The sequence below is a fragment of the Tachypleus tridentatus genome, chromosome 7 (assembly GCF_004210375.1).
Source record: "Tachypleus tridentatus isolate NWPU-2018 chromosome 7, ASM421037v1, whole genome shotgun sequence".
NCBI lineage: Eukaryota > Metazoa > Arthropoda > Merostomata > Xiphosura > Limulidae > Tachypleus > Tachypleus tridentatus.
The window spans coordinates 92,949,535-92,966,359 of record NC_134831.1 but is presented as its reverse complement, the minus strand read 5'-3'; positions in this window follow the sequence as shown (position 1 = coordinate 92,966,359).

Here is a 16,825-nt window from a genome sequence, read left to right as displayed (position 1 = left end):
CAAGATCGTACATTCTTCATGAGTGAACTGGTGTAACAATGTATCATCAAGATTGTACATTCTTCAGGAGTGAACTGGTGTAACAATGTATCATCAAGATTGTACATTTTTCATGAGTGAATTGGTGTAACAATGTATCATCAAGATCGTACATTCTTCATGAGTGAACTGGTGTAACAATGTATCATCAAGATCGTACATTCTTCATGAGTGAACTGGTGTAACAATGTATTATCAAGATCGTACATTCTTCAGGATTGAATTGGTGTAACAATGTATCATCAAGATTGTACATTCTTCATGAGAGAACTGGTGTAACAATGTATCATCAAGATTGTACCTTCTTCAGGAGTGAACTGGTGTAATAATGTATCATCAAGTTCGTACATTCTTCAGGAGTGAACTGGGGAAACAATGTATAATCAAGATTGTACATTCTTCAGCAGTGAACTGGTGTAACAATGTATCATCAAGATTGTACATTCTTCATGAGTGAACTGGTGTAACAATGTATCATCAAGATTGTACATTCTTCATGAGTGAACTGGTGTAACAATGTATCATCAAGATCGTATATTCTTCAAGATTGAATTGATGTAACAATGTATCATCAAGATCGTACATTCTTCAGGAGTGAACTGGTGTAACAATGTATCATCAAGATTGTACATTTTTCATGAGTGAACTGGTGTAACAATGTATCATCAAGATCGTACATTCTTCAGGAGTGAACTGGTGTAATAATGTATCATCAAGTTCGTACATTCTTCAGGAGTGAACTGGGGAAACAATGTATAATCAAGATTGTACTTTCTTCAGCAGTGAACTGGTGTAACAATGTATCATCAAGATTGTACATTCTTCATGAGTGAACTGGTGTAACAATGTATCATCAAGATTGTACATTCTTCATGAGTGAACTGGTGTGGCAACAATGTATCATCAAGATCGTATATTCTTCAAGATTGAATTGATGTAACAATGTATCATCAAGATCGTACATTCTTCAGGAGTGAACTGGTGTAACAATGTATCATCAAGATTGTACATTTTTCATGAGTGAACTGGTGTAACAATGTATCATCAAGATCGTACATTCTTCATGAGTGAACTGGTGTAACAATGTATCATCAAGATCGTACATTCTTCAGGAGTGAACTGGTGTAACAATGTATCATCAAGATCGTACATTCTTCATGAGTGAACTGGTGTAACAATGTATCATCAAGATTGTACCTTCTTCAGGAGTGAACTGGTAAAATAATGTATCATCAAGTTCGTACATTCTTCAGGAGTGAACTGGGGAAACAATGTATAATCAAAATTGTACATTCTTCAGCAGTGAACTGGTGTAACAATGTATCATCAAGATTGTACATTTTTCATGAGTGAACTGGTGTAACAATGTATCATCAAGATTGTACATTCTTCATGAGTGAACTGGTGTAACAATGTATCATCAAGATCGTATATTCTTCAAGATTGAATTGATGTAACAATGTATCATCAAGATCGTACATTCTTCAGGAGTGAACTGGTGTAACAATGTATCATCAAGATTGTACATTTTTCATGAGTGAACTGGTGTAACAATGTATCATCAAGATCGTACATTCTTCATGAGTGAACTGGTGTAACAATGTATCATCAAGATCGTACATTCTTCAGGAGTGAACTGGTGTAACAATGTATCATCAAGATCGTACATTCTTCAGGAGTGAACTGTTGTAATAATGTATCATCAAGATCGTACATTTTTCAGGAGTGAACTGGTGTAATAATGTATCATGAAGATCGTACATTATACAGACATCAAAACAATAGAACGTAATATATTCTAGTCTCTTTCTTCAGAGATTAACCTTTAAAAACGTTAGTCGTGTAGAAATCAATTTTTTTTATTTCACAGATATCGTTTATTTCTTGTTTTTAGTGGAAAGCTTCATTATGGTTTATCTTTGCCATGTTTACCACAGTGGATTGAATTCCTAACTTTAGAAATAGAAGTACGTATTTTTATTTTTTTACCTGCTAGAGAACTCTTCACATGCGGATAGCTTGTGAAAACTGAAAGATTGTGTTGCTCATTTATCTAATTTCAAGCTATCAATGTTTTCATTCTACAACACATCAAAACTTTACGGATTCGCTTCTGCTTGAAAACTAGATTTTTTTCGAACAACAAATAATTCTAAGTAAAGTTGCGGTTAGCATAATAAGAAATGTTTATCCTAGATGGAACTCTAAACAGTACAGATATCACGTTAACAATGGGTCTGGCTATAAGGTATTTTGTTTGTGTTCGTGTGTGTGTGACTCGTACTTCGTTCTTGATAAGAAATAGGTTTCAAGTTTGGTCGTGATAAGTCCAAACGAGAAAACAAATAAACAAAAAGCACAAAATAAAAACAACACAAGAGAAATTAACATTTTTTTTTCAAATTGTTCCATTAGATAACTATTGTTTATTAAATGTTTCACACCTGTAGAAGGCCTTAGTAATTTAACCGGCCTGGCATGGCCGAGCGCGTAAGGCGTGCGACTCGTAATCCGAGGGTCGCGGGTTCGCGCCCGCGTCGCGCTAAACATGCTCGCCCTCCCAGCCGTGGGGGTGTATAATGTAACGGTCAATCCCACTATTCGTTGGTAAAAGAGTAGCCCAAGAGTTGGCGGTGGGTGGTGATGACTAGCTGCCTTCCCTCTAGTCTTACACTGCTAAATTAGGGACGGCTAGCACAGATAGCCCTCGAGTAGCTTTGTGCGAAATTCCAAAACAAACAAACAAACAAAGTAATTTAACCGAAAGTTTGTGTATCAATTTTTAAAAAAGCTTTACAAAACGTGGTGAAATTTCAAATAAATTATTTAGTATGGAAAGTAACTCATCTTTGTCTATACTAAAGTGAATATCAGCTCGAGTTAGTCAATGTAGTATGTCCAAGCTAATTAAAAAGTAACTCATCTTTGTCTAAACTAAAGTGAATATCAGCTCGAGTTAGTCAATGTAGTATGTCCAAGCTAATTTTCACCAAGGTAAACATCGACAAGCCACTTGTCATACAACTGTTTCTGATTCAACTGATCATGGTTGAGAAATTCATCTGCATATTTTCTAAGTTGCCGCACGTGAATATTCACAGAAAATATTTCAGGTAGTGCAAAGTGAGAGTCAAGAGACGATGGACCCAACTTTTAATGTTGTACCACTACAGTCAAGGGACGATGGACCCAGTCTTTAATATTGTACCACTACAGTCAAGAGACGATGGACCTAGCTTTTAATGTTTTACCACTACAGTCAAAGGACGATGGACCCAACCTTTAATGTTGTGCCACTACAGTCAAGGGACGATGGGCCCAGTCTTTAATGTTTTACCACTACAGTCAAGGGGCGATGGACCTAGCTTTTAATGTTGTACCACTACAGTCAAAGGATGATAGACCTAGCCTTTAATGTTGTACCACTACAGTCAAAGAATGATAGAACTAACCTTTAATGTTGTGCCACTACAGTCAAGGGACGATGGACCTAGCTTTTAATGTTTTACCACTACAGTCAAAGGACGATAGACCTAGATTTTAATGTTTTATCACTACAGTCAAAAGACGATGTTTTCTCATTTTCCAGGGAGTGTCAAGTGACCTCTCACGACCCCCAGCGGACACCCATGTCTTCGCATCCTCAGTTTATCTCCAAGAACTAACACGTTCAATTGCAATCGAAAGACAGGCCAATCAACATTTCTCACGAAGATCTTCGGTCACGTGATCAGTATTTCAAGAGTACCTAATGTAATTTTATCTTGAAGGTTAGAACTACAGGGTAGACACCAACATTTTACTTTACTTGAAGATCAGAACCACATGGTAGACACCAAAATTTTACTTTACTTGAAGATCAGAACCACATGGTAGACACCAACATTCTACCTTTCTTGAAGATGAGAACCACAGGGTACACACTAACATTTCACTTTACTTGAAGATGAGAACCACAGGGTAGACACCAAGATTCTACTTTACTTGAATATCACAACCACAGGGTAGACACCAAGATTCTACTTTACTTGAATATCAGAACCACAGGGAAGACACCAAGATTCTACTTTACTTGAAGATCAGAACCACAGGGTAGATACCAACATTTTATTTTACTTGAAGATCAGAACCACAGGGTAGACATCAAAATTTTACTTTACTTGAAGATCAGAACCACAGGGTAGACACCAACATTCTACCTTTCTTAAAGATGAGAACCACAGGGTAGACACTAACATTTCACTTTACTTGAAGATCAGAACCACAGGGTAGACACCAAGATTCTACTTTACTTGAATATCACAACCACAGGGTAGACACCAAGATTCTACTTTACTTGAAGATCAGAACCACAGGGTAGACACCAAGATTCTACTTTACTTGAAGATCAGAACCACAGGGTAGATACCAACATTCTACTTTACTTCAAAGATTTCTGATTGCAGATCATACATTTTCAGCGAATTTTCTTTGGAAACAATCGGACTTAAATTCGAAAATAAAACAAAGTTAACGTATGTGAATATACTATTGAAATGGTAGGAAAAAAAGACAGTGAAAGATAAATACATAATACAATCAGCTGAAGCTGGATTCTATAGGAACCGAAAGGTGTAAAATAACCTATATATAATGGTAAAACCCGAGATTCGATAGATATAGAAAGGAAAGATAATTGTGCAACATTCTGCAGAGCAACAAAGCAGACAAGACATTATATTTTCTCTCTCGTCGTATGTTTGTCCGTTTTGCAATACCTTTACCTAAAACGTCTAACAGTTATGAAACAACAACATGAAGCGTCCTACTGTCCGTTACAATTTCATATCGTATCAGAACGTCCATCATTAAAAATAAAGGTTATTTTATTTTTACAGCTCTAGCTTAGGAGAGTTTACCTTTGTCTCTCACCAGGTGTCTAAATAAAATCACTTCTTTCTTTATACTGTTTCTTTTTATAGTACTCTAAATATGGATTTCAGTGTTGAAGTTATACAGAAGACTGAAATTGGTAAGCTAGTAAGCTTATAACAGTAAAAAGAGGGGGTTCGATACCCTCGCTGGGCTATCTATGTTAGCCCATTGTTTAACTTTGGCTTAAGATTAAACAACCTAAGCATGGCAAAAGTGTTATATTCTTTTGCGGTTTATTTCGGATAGTCGCACTAAGCAACACAACCGCTAGCCATTCCTAATTATCAACTTAGAAACTTGAGGGATGTCAGGTACACAAGAGCATCCACCTCCAGCTATTTGATTATTCTGATCCAATAATGGGATTTAATAATCGCTCTTACAACGTTTTTATAGCCACAAATATCAAAACATGATTTTGAGTAATGAAATGGGAACCATGGATCCTCAATCTCACACGCTGTATCCTAGACCATACCCGGCTCGTAAAGTTTCATGTGATACATCCTTATTGGTTTTGTAATACCTGGCATGTTATTACTGGATTCTCAAACAATATTTTGTATACCTGAATTCATACCCGTATTTTACACCTTGAAAGACGCACTTTTTTCCTCTAAAAATACGTTGAAACATTCCCATACATCTTCCAAGACAAAGTGATGGATGAAGACAAGATGTTGGGTTAGGGTCTTTTCAAAACGGCCTCTCATACAGATCGTAATCTGATTACTTACGAATTGGCCTGGCATGGTCAGGTGGGTTAAGGCATTCGACTCGTAATCCGAGGGTCGCGGGTTCAAATCCCGATCACACCAAATCATGCTCGCCCTTTCAGCCGTGGGGGCGTGATAATGTGACGACCAATCCCACTATTTGTTGGTAAAAGAGTAGCCCAAGAGTTGGCTGTGGGTGGTGATGACAAGCTGCCTTCTCTCTAGTCTTACACTACTAAATTAGGGATGGCTAGCGCAGATAACCCTCGAGTAGCTTCGCGCGAAATTCAAAACAAACAAACTTCCCAATTACAAGTATTTTTAATAGTATAAAACATTTAAACTTACTGTGAATGATATAATTTATTTGACTATATTTACTCAGCAGGTTGAAAAAAGCCAACGATTCATCCATCAATGTGTTGGTTGTTGAGTCAAAATATATTTTTCTTAGAATTGTCTTTCCAAAATTAGGGTGTCTTCCATGATGTAACATTTTACATGGCGTAAAATACTGTAAGCGTTTTACGACTAAATTTATGGAAAGAAGTTCACACAGTAAAACATTCATGGTTACTTTCTTGTTGGAAGTAAAAAAGTGTTAAATGTTTATTTCAGCTGTCAGATACAAACAAAAACATAGAACACACTGTTTATTTCAGCTGTCAGATACAAACAAAAACATAGAACACACTGTTTATTTCAGCTGTCAGATACAAACAAAAACATAGAACACACAGTTTATTTTAGCTGTCAGATACAAACAACAACATAGGACACACAGTTTATTTCAGCTGTCAGATACAAACAACAACATAGAACACACAGTTTATTTCAGCTGTCAGATACAAACAACAACATAGAACACATAGTTTATTTCAGCTGTCAGATACAAACAACAACATAGAACACACTGTTTATTTCAGCTGTAAGATACAAACAACAACATAGAACACACTGTTTATTTCAGCTGTCAGATACAAACAACAACATAGAACACACATAATATCTACAGATGATCGTTCAAGAAACTTCCGCTATTCTTCACGATTCTAAAGACACTTTGAATGACCTTAGAGTAAATATATCGGTTGACGCAATCTTGACTGGGTTCCTCTTACGTAAAACGAAATTACACAAAACATATCAAACCTTGCATAGAAACAGCAATTCAAACACTAAGACCTCACACGTTCTTATGTTTTCTGGTTCTTACGTTAACCCGATTCTAATCACCACCACCCCCTGAGAAGGAGAAGGTATTTTAATCCGAGTTTTTGTGTATGCGTGTGTGTCTATCTATATATCCGCGCGCATATCTCGAAAACTGGAAGATAGGAACATCCGAGTAAATGTTACGAGCACCTACTCCGAGAGGTGCACTCCGAAGGTGGATATCCCCAAGGAGTGGTACTTAATCCTACACAACGGAATGTACAGTGGTAGTAACACAAAACACAACAGAATGTACAGTGGTAATAACACAAAACACAACGTAATGTACAGTGGTAGTAACAAAACACAACAGAATGTACAGTGGTAGAAACCCAAACACAACGTAATGTACAGTGGTAGTAACACAAAGCACAACAGAATGTACAGTGGTAGTAACACAAAACACATCAGAATGTACAGTGGTAGTAACACAAAACACAACATAACGTACGGTGGTGGTAACACAAAACACAACATAACGTACGGTGGTGGTAACACAAAACACAACATAATGTACGGTGGTGGTAACACAAAACACAACAGAATGTACAGTGGTAATAACACAAAACACAACGTAATGTACAATGGTAGTAACAAAACACAACAGAATGTACAGTGGTAGTAACACAAAACACAACGTAATGTACAGTGGTAGTAACACAAAGCACAACAGAATGTACAGTGGTAGTAACACAAAACACAAGAGAATGTACAGTGGTAGTAACACAAAACACAACAGAATGTACAGTGGTAGTAACACAAAACACAACATAACGTACGGTGGTGGTAACACAAAACACAACATAATGTACGGTGGTGGTAACACAAAACAACATAACGTACGGTGGTGGTAACACAAAACACAACATAATATACGGTGGTGGTAACACAAAACACAACATAACGTACGGTGGTGGTAACACAAAACACAACATAATGGTTAGTGGTTGACGTTTATGAATCACCTAAGCTTTGTAAACAGCTAACTGGAATCGTAACACCAAACATCACATTTGGTTTTTTATGAATTTCGCGCAAAACTACACGAGGGGTATCTGTGTTAAACATCTCTAATTTAGCAGTGTAAGACTAGAAGGAAGGTAACTTATCATTACAACCCACCGCCAACTCTTTTATCAATGAATAGCGGGATTGACCGTCGCATTATAATGCCCCCACGGCTGAAAGAAAGAGCAATCATGTTTTGTGGGACATGAATGTCGAACCCGTCAGAAACGGTCCCTCAGTTAACAGTGTTTAGAAGTTGACAGTTTAGGGGACCAAAAGATACTGCGTGGTTTGGATGTTTTAACTATTAAACATGTCGGTGAATCATACCGTAGCAGTTTATCTGTTCTGAATTTAAAACGATTTTTTGTTTAAATTCTGTGTTCCAGTTCGTTTTCTACATTACGATTTTTGTTTAAATTCTGTGTTCCAGTTCGTTTTCTACATCACGATTTTTGTTTAAATCCTGTGTACCAGTTCGTTTTGTACATTACGATTTTTTTGTTTAAATACTGTGTACCAGTTCGTTTTGTACATTACGTATTTCTTGTTTAAATTCTGTGTTCCAGTTCGTTTTCTACATTACGATTTTTTGTTTAAATCCTGTGTACCAGTTCGTTTTGTACATTACGATTTTTTGTTCAAATTCTGTGTACCAGTTCGTTTTGTATATTACGATTTTTTTGTTTAAATTCTGTGTACCAGTTCGTTTTGTACATTACGTATTTCTTCTTTAAATCCTGTGTACCAGTTCGTTTTGTACATTACAATTTTTTGTTTAAATTCTGTGTACCAGTTCGTTTTGTACATTACGATTTTTTGTTTAAATTCTGTGTACCAGTTCGTTTTGTATATTACGATTTTTTTGTTTAAATTCTGTGTACCAGTTCGTTTTGTACATTACGTATTTCTTGTTTAAATCCTGTGTACCAGTTCGTTTTGTACATTACGATTTTTTGTTTAAATTCTGTGTACCAGTTCGTTTTGTACATTACGTATTTCTTGTTTAAATCCTGTGTACCAGTTCGTTTTGTACATTACGATTTTTTTTGTTTAAATTCTGTGTACCTGTTCGTTTTGTACATTACGTATTTCTTGTTTAAATCCTGTGTACCAGTTCGTTTTGTACATTACGATTTTTTGTTTAAATTCTGTGTACCAGTTCGTTTTGTACATTACGTATTTCTTGTTTAAATCCTGTGTACCAGTTCGTTTTGTACATTACGATTTTTTGTTTAAATTCTGTGTACCAGTTCGTTTTGTACATTACGATTTTTTGTTTAAATTCTGTGTACCAGTTCGTTTTGTATATTACGATTTTTTTGTTTAAATCCTGTGTACCAGTTCGTTTTGTACATTACGATTTTTTTTAAATCCTGTGTACCAGTTCGTTTTGTACATTACGATTTTTTTTTTGTTTAAATCCTGTGTACCAGTTCGTTTTGTACATTACGATTTTTTGTTTAAATTCTGTGTACCAGTTCGTTTTGTACATTACGGTGTTTTCTTTAAATCCTGTGTACCAGTTCGTTTTGTACATTACGATTTTTTGTTTAAATCCTGTGTACCAGTTCGTTTTGTACATTACGATTTTTTGTTTAAATTCTGTGTACCAGTTCGTTTTGTATATTACGATTTTTTTTTGTTTAATTTCTGTGTACCAGTTCGTTTTGTACATTACGTATTTCTTATTTAAATCCTGTGTACCAGTTCGTTTTGTACATTACGATTTTTTTGTTTAAATTCTGTGTACCAGTTCGTTTTGTACATTACGTATTTCTTGTTTAAATCCTGTGTACCAGTTCGTTTTGTACATTACGATTTTTTGTTTAAATTCTGTGTACCAGTTCGTTTTGTATATTACGATTTTTTTGTTTAAATTCTGTGTACCAGTTCGTTTTGTACATTACGTATTTCTTGTTTAAATCCTGTGTACCAGTTCGTTTTGTACATTACGATTTTTTGTTTAAATTCTGTGTACCAGTTCGTTTTGTACATTACGTATTTCTTGTTTAAATCCTGTGTACCAGTTCGTTTTGTACATTACGATTTTTTGTTTAAATTCTGTGTACCAGTTCGTTTTGTATATTACGATTTTTTTGTTTAAATCCTGTGTACCAGTTCGTTTTGTACATTACGATTTTTTGTTTAAATCCTGTGTACCAGTTCGTTTTGTACATTACGTATTTTTTGTTTAAATTCTGTGTTCCAGTTCGTTTTCTACATTACGATTTTTTGTTTAAATCCTGTGTACCAGTTCGTTTTGTACATTACGATTTTTTGTTTAAATTCTGTGTACCAGTTCGTTTTGTATATTACGATTTTTTTGTTTAAATTCTGTGTACCAGTTCGTTTTGTACATTACGTATTTCTTCTTTAAATCCTGTGTACCAGTTCGTTTTGTACATTACGATTTTTTGTTTAAATTCTGTGTACCAGTTCGTTTTGTATATTACGTATTTCTTGTTTAAATCCTGTGTACCAGTTCGTTTTGTACATTACGATTTTTTGTTTAAATTCTGTGTACCAGTTCGTTTTGTACATTACGTATTTCTTGTTTAAATCCTGTGTACCAGTTCGTTTTGTACATTACGATTTTTTGTTTAAATTCTGTGTACCTGTTCGTTTTGTACATTACGTATTTCTTGTTTAAATCCTGTGTACCAGTTCGTTTTGTACATTACGATTTTTTGTTTAAATCCTGTGTACCAGTTCGTTTTGTACATTACGATTTTTTGTTTAAATTCTGTGTACCAGTTCGTTTTGTACATTACGTATTTCTTGTTTAAATCCTGTGTACCAGTTCGTTTTGTACATTACGATTTTTTGTTTAAATTCTGTGTACCAGTTCGTTTTGTACATTACGATTTTTTGTTTAAATTCTGTGTACCAGTTCGTTTTGTATATTACGATTTTTTTTAAATCCTGTGTACCAGTTCGTTTTGTACATTACGATTTTTTTGTTTAAATCCTGTGTACCAGTTCGTTTTGTACATTACGATTTTTTGTTTAAATTCTGTGTACCAGTTCGTTTTGTACATTACGGTGTTTTTCTTTAAATCCTGTGTACCAGTTCGTTTTGTACATTACGATTTTTTGTTTAAATCCTGTGTACCAGTTCGTTTTGTACATTACGATTTTTTTGTTTAAATTCTGTGTACCAGTTCGTTTTGTATATTACGATTTTTTGTTTAATTTCTGTGTACCAGTTCGTTTTGTACATTACGTATTTCTTATTTAAATCCTGTGTACCAGTTCGTTTTGTACATTACGATTTTTTGTTTAAATTCTGTGTACCAGTTCGTTTTGTATATTACGATTTTTTTGTTTAAATCCTGTGTACCAGTTCGTTTTGTACATTACGTATTTCTTGTTTAAATCCTGTGTACCAGTTCGTTTTGTACATTACGATTTTTTGTTTAAATCCTGTGTACCAGTTCGTTTTGTACATTACGATTTTTTGTTTAAATTCTGTGTACCAGTTCGTTTTGTACATTACGTATTTCTTGTTTAAATTCTGTGTACCAGTTCGTTTTGTATATTACGATTTTTTTGTTTAAATTCTGTGTACCAGTTCGTTTTGTACATTACGATTTTTTGTTTAAATCCTGTGTACCAGTTCGTTTTGTACATTATTTTTTTGTTTAAATTCTGTGTACCAGTTCGTTTTGTATATTACGATTTTTTTGTTTAAATCCTGTGTACCAGTTCGTTTTGTACATTACGATTTTTTTTAAATCCTGTGTACCAGTTCGTTTTGTACATTACGATTTTTTTGTTTAAATCCTGTGTACCAGTTCGTTTTGTACATTACGATTTTTTGTTTAAATTCTGTGTACCAGTTCGTTTTGTACATTACGGTGTTTTTCTTTAAATCCTGTGTACCAGTTCGTTTTGTACATTACGATTTTTTGTTTAAATCCTGTGTACCAGTTCGTTTTGTACATTACGATTTTTTGTTTAAATTCTGTGTACCAGTTCGTTTTGTATATTACGATTTTTTGTTTAATTTCTGTGTACCAGTTCGTTTTGTACATTACGTATATCTTATTTAAATCCTGTGTACCAGTTCGTTTTGTACATTACGATTTTTTGTTTAAATTCTGTGTACCAGTTCGTTTTGTATATTACGATTTTTTTGTTTAAATCCTGTGTACCAGTTCGTTTTGTACATTACGTATTTCTTGTTTAAATCCTGTGTACCAGTTCGTTTTGTACATTACGATTTTTTGTTTAAATCCTGTGTACCAGTTCGTTTTGTACATTACGATTTTTTGTTTAAATTCTGTGTACCAGTTCGTTTTGTACATTACGTATTTCTTGTTTAAATCCTGTGTACCAGTTCGTTTTGTACATTACGATTTTTTGTTTAAATTCTGTGTACCAGTTCGTTTTGTATATTACGATTTTTTTGTTTAAATTCTGTGTACCAGTTCGTTTTGTACATTACGATTTTTTGTTTAAATCCTGTGTACCAGTTCGTTTTGTACATTACGATTTTTTTGTTTAAATTCTGTGTACCAGTTCGTTTTGTACATTACGATTTTTTGTTTAAATCCTGTGTACCAGTTCGTTTTGTACATTACGATTTTTTTCTTAATTAAAACCATCGCTTTACTTCCATGCTGTGTTTCTACACATTAAATTATTTTCACAACGTTACAATAAATTAACTTGAAGTGCTCAGTATTCCTAACCCCTCTTAGATTCTCCTCGAAGGACTCGGAAGATAGCCCAATGGGACTTAGCTATAAGAAAACAAACACACATACCTGATAAAGCAACACCTAGTTTCTTGTGAACTAGAGATGAACTTGGGATGAATATTCTCTGTGGGTGTTGTACCACGGGTTGAATTACTCCAAGCTAGGCCTAACCACTTTATTGGAACAAAGCCAGAACTTGGGTGTTGATGGAAACATAATTTGTTACTCCATTGTTTAAAATCAACCTCAACAACAATATCGTAAACTTTGCAACAATGGTATGGTACTGAGCTTACATTTCTGTAGATCCAACATGGTGACAGCTTTAAACCATTCCAAAGATTAACAGTTCTATCTCGTGATATGTTTATTATTTATAAAGATATATAAATATGGCCATGCAACGTTTCATTGGGTCATTGTCAGGTATAAAAATAAAATAATAACTAAGTACAACAACTGATAATTGTTTATTATTGATTCAAGTTTTTACAGTAAAGAAAGTACGACGTTTCGGTCATTTTGTACTTTAGAATGATCGACCCAGTGATCGAAACGTCCAAAAAGCTAAAACTTGTAATAAAATAATACTTATAAACATTGATTTAAGTAAAAACGAAACTATTGAGAAACGTAATTTAATCGTGTGACAGATAAACTTAACCAACAGTATTATTGTATAACTAAAAGTAACTATGCAGAAACAAAAATACAATAAAAAACACTTAATATTTTACATAAAATTATGTTTTTACACTTGGGTATCAAAAGCTGTTTTAAAACATATAATCTATTTTAAACAGCGATAATATAGTAGATGGTAGAATCAATCAATGATGGCCGCCGTTTAAGGATATACATTCTTTGATTAACATATCAAATACGAAATTGCCGTTATACGTAATGTTGAACTTTGGAGAAACAGTTTTATGACTGTAATTGTGGCTCAACCGAAGTGTATGGACTTCGAAGTTAATGGCCTAGCCTCGCTGTTGCTCTCAACGGGTATCATGGAATCGACGACAAAAATCACAAAAGCTTACGAATAGTTAAACACAATATCAGTAGAATTTTACATTGTTTTGTTAAACACCTTCCGTAACAAATATCTCGCAGTTTGGATTTCGTTTGTAATGACTACACAGTCATCTGGTGTTGTGCTATGTGTGTTATAAAGGTCAAACTGTAAAACGAAATGTTTGGGAACACGAGCAAACATTTTCTGTAGTTATAAGGTCTGTTTTAATATCATTAATTAACAAACATTTCCTGTAGTTATAAGGTCTGTTTTAATATCATTAATTAACAAACATTTCCTATAGTTATAAGGTCTTTATTTTAATATCATTAATTAACAAACATTTCCTGTAGTTATAAGGTCTTTGTTTTAATATCATTAATTAACAAACATTTCCTGTAGTTATAAGGTCTGTTTCAATATCATTAATTAACAAACATTTCCTGTAGTTATAAGGTCTTTGTTTTAATATCATTAGTTAACAAACATTTCCTGTAGTTATGAGGTCTTTGTTTTAATATCATTAATTAACAAACATTTCCTGTATTTATAAGTTCTTTGTTTTAATATCATTAATTAACAAACATTTCCTGTAGTTATAATGTCTTTGTTTTAATATCATTAATTAACAAACATTTCCTGTAGTTATCAGGTCTTTGTTTTAATATCGTTAATTAACAAACATTTCCTGTAGTTATAAGGTCTTTGTTTTAATATCGTTAATTAACAAACATTTCCTGTAGTTATAAGGTCTTTGTTTTAATATCATTAATTAACAAACATTTCATGTAGTTATAAGATCTTTATTTTAACATCATTAACAAACATTTCCTGTAGTTATAAGGTCTTTGTTTTAATATCATTAATTAACAAACATTTCCTGTAGTTATAAGGTCTGTTTTAATATCATTAATTAACAAACATTTCCTGTAGCTATAAGGTCTTTGTTTTAATATCATTAATTAACAAACATTTCCTGTAGTTATAAGGTCTTTATTTTAATATCATTAATTAACAAACATTTCCTGTAGTTATAAGGTCTTTGTTTTAATATCATTAATTAACAAACATTTCCTGTAGTTATAAGGTCTGTTTCAATATCATTAATTAACAAACATTTCCTGTAGTTATAAGGTCTTTGTTTTAATATCATTAGTTAACAAACATTTCCTGTAGTTATGAGGTCTTTGTTTTAATATCATTAATTAACAAACATTTCCTGTATTTATAAGTTCTTTGTTTTAATATCATTAATTAACAAACATTTCCTGTAGTTATAATGTCTTTGTTTTAATATCATTAATTAACAAACATTTCCTGTAGTTATCAGGTCTTTGTTTTAATATCGTTAATTAACAAACATTTCCTGTAGTTATAAGGTCTTTGTTTTAATATCGTTAATTAACAAACATTTCCTGTAGTTATAAGGTCTTTGTTTTAATATCATTAATTAACAAACATTTCATGTAGTTATAAGATCTTTATTTTAACATCATTAACAAACATTTCCTGTAGTTATAAGGTCTTTGTTTTAATATCATTAATTAACAAACATTTCCTGTAGTTATAAGGTCTGTTTTAATATCATTAATTAACAAACATTTCCTGTAGCTATAAGGTCTTTGTTTTAATATCATTAATTAACAAACATTTCCTGTAGTTATAAGGTCTTTATTTTAATATCATTAATTAACAAACATTTCCTGTAGCTATAAGGTCTTTATTTTAATATCATTAATTAACAAATATTTCCTGTAGTTATAAGGTCTTTCTTTTAATATCATTAATTAACAAACATTTCCTGTAGTTATAAGATCTGTTTTATTATCATGAATTAACAAACATTTCCTGTAGTTATGAAGTCTTTGTTTTAATATCATTAACTAATTCAATTACTTACAAAATTACTATAAAATGTTTGCTTTAGCGAAAAGCTACACAATAGGCTAACTGTACTTTGTGAACTACTTGGATCAAACGTCGGATTTTGTCATTATAGCTCCTAAACTTATAGCTTACTCGATGGGGGGGCTAAAATAATCGAAAATAAAATATAATTCTCATGAAAATTTTGATGTCATCAGCAAATATTTTCAAAGTTTAAATACCATTTCATACAAATATCAAAAGTTTAAATCATAGAAATCGATTATTAATAATAAATGTCTCGTCACGTCAACAGTATCCTAAGCTGTGTAATCCGCTTCATTAGAGTCAACACGGTTTTGTAGATATATCCCAAGATTTATTGTATTATTTATGAACACGGGCACACATCTTCAAGTGAAAAAACTCAGAAGTTCAAGCCCAGTATAGTGGTGAGTCTAAAGGTTTATAACGCTAATATTCCAGTTTCAATATTCAGTGTTTAGAGGCCCGGCATAACCAGGTGGTTAAGGCACTCCACTCATAAACTGAGGGTCGCTGGTTCGAATTCCCGTCTCACGAAAGATTTTTCGCTTTTTCAGCCGTGGGTGCGTTATAAGTTACGGTCAATTCCACTATTCGTTGGTAAAAGAGTAGCCCAAGAATTGGCAGTGGATGGTGATGACTAGCTGCCTTCCCTGTGGTCTTACACTGCTAAATTAGGGACGGCTAGCGCAGATAGCCCTCGTGTAGCTATGCGCGAAGTTAAAAAAAACCTAGTTTTTAATTTTAACTAAAAAGAAACTAAATCAGTAAGTGTGTTGTCTTTGACTGAGTCAAATATATTATTTGAACAACTATTGACGTGTTTGTTTCTATGTTTTGTTGTTAGGCTCAAACTTCATGGGTGGCTATTTATACTCTAACCACCATGTTTGTTTTATTTTGAATATCGCTCACAGCTACACGAGGGGTACTCGTTTCTAACTTAACAGTGTGAGACTAGAGGGAAAGTAACTAATCATCACCATGTAACAGATTTAATGTTATGTATTTATTTTAATACTGATGTTAGTTTTAGTTAAATATATATTTAGAAATGCATGTAACCTGTACTGTTAAGTGTGTATTGCGAAATTTCCGCCTGTTCACTAATTTATAGAAAATACTCTCGAGTATAAGACTCAATAACGTACTATGTGTGTAAGTAAAATACTAGTTACTGCCAGTATTGTTGTTAATTGAACTTTCTAGAACCTTGTTTTAGCGTTTATAAACCGAGGCCCCAAGAGACAGAGTATCATAGTTAGTTTTGCTATAGTTAATACACTATAAACCTCGGA